This window comes from Trichomycterus rosablanca, chromosome 4, assembly GCF_030014385.1.
Source record: "Trichomycterus rosablanca isolate fTriRos1 chromosome 4, fTriRos1.hap1, whole genome shotgun sequence".
NCBI classification, from domain to species: domain Eukaryota; kingdom Metazoa; phylum Chordata; class Actinopteri; order Siluriformes; family Trichomycteridae; genus Trichomycterus; species Trichomycterus rosablanca.
This window is the reverse complement of record NC_085991.1, coordinates 46639569-46640558: the sequence shown is the minus strand read 5'-3', so window position 1 is coordinate 46640558 and position 990 is coordinate 46639569.

Sequence of the window (990 nt, the reverse complement as noted above, 5' to 3'; positions counted from 1 at the left end):
CTTTACAGTCTATACTGCACTGCTTCAGCGCCTCAGCAGTGGCAACAGAGAGACGAGCGGCGCCAGCACTGCCATCTAGCGGTAGTACACCTCAACAAATACAGTCTGTCATTGTTTTACCACTGTTCCATCCAGGTCAGGGTCATGTTTAATAGGATTTTAACGTCATGAATAACAGTAGTTACTCATTACACAAGATTCATCAGTTCACAAGGTCATATCGAACACAGTCATGGACAATTCAGTATCTCCAATTCACCTCACTTGCACGTCTTTGGACTGTGGGAGGAAACCGGAGCTCCCAGAGGAAACCCACGCGGACACGGCGAGAACATGCAAACTCCACACAGAAAGGACCCGGACCGCCCCACCTGGGGATCGAACCCAGGACCTTCTTGCCGTGAGGCGACAGTGCCACCCACTTAGCCACCGTGCCGCCCGGTCGCTGTTTCTAAAACGCAGGAAACACCCCGGACAGGTCGCCAGTCCATCACAGGGCAGACACACACACATTCACTCTTAGGTCGTATTATAGTAGTACAATTTTTAGTAGCTTCAGTTGGCCTGACTGCATGTCTTTGGACTTGTGAAAAAAAACTGGAGCACCTGGAGGAAACCCACACACACTGCTCCACCTGGGAATCGCTGTGAGATGACAGTGCTACCCACCGAGCCAGCAAGCATCCCTGGGCTCTATCCTCACCTGCTCATGGGATTCCTCTGAGTACTGCAGTTTCCACACTTAAACTCCAGGACTGGCTGATTTCACACATCTCAAGTTTGGGAGGCGATTGGCTGACATAGTATCCTAATACGCCAGCCCACCACTGTGGAATGCTGGAGCTGTAGGGTTTTAAACTAGCGTGCTACCAGCCTGGGTGGGTACTTAACAGGCACAGCTGTCCACGTCTGAAGGAGAAGGATGGATAGCATTTTTCTTACTGCTGCCACAATGCCGACTCATGCTAAATTCTACACACTATCAAGTGC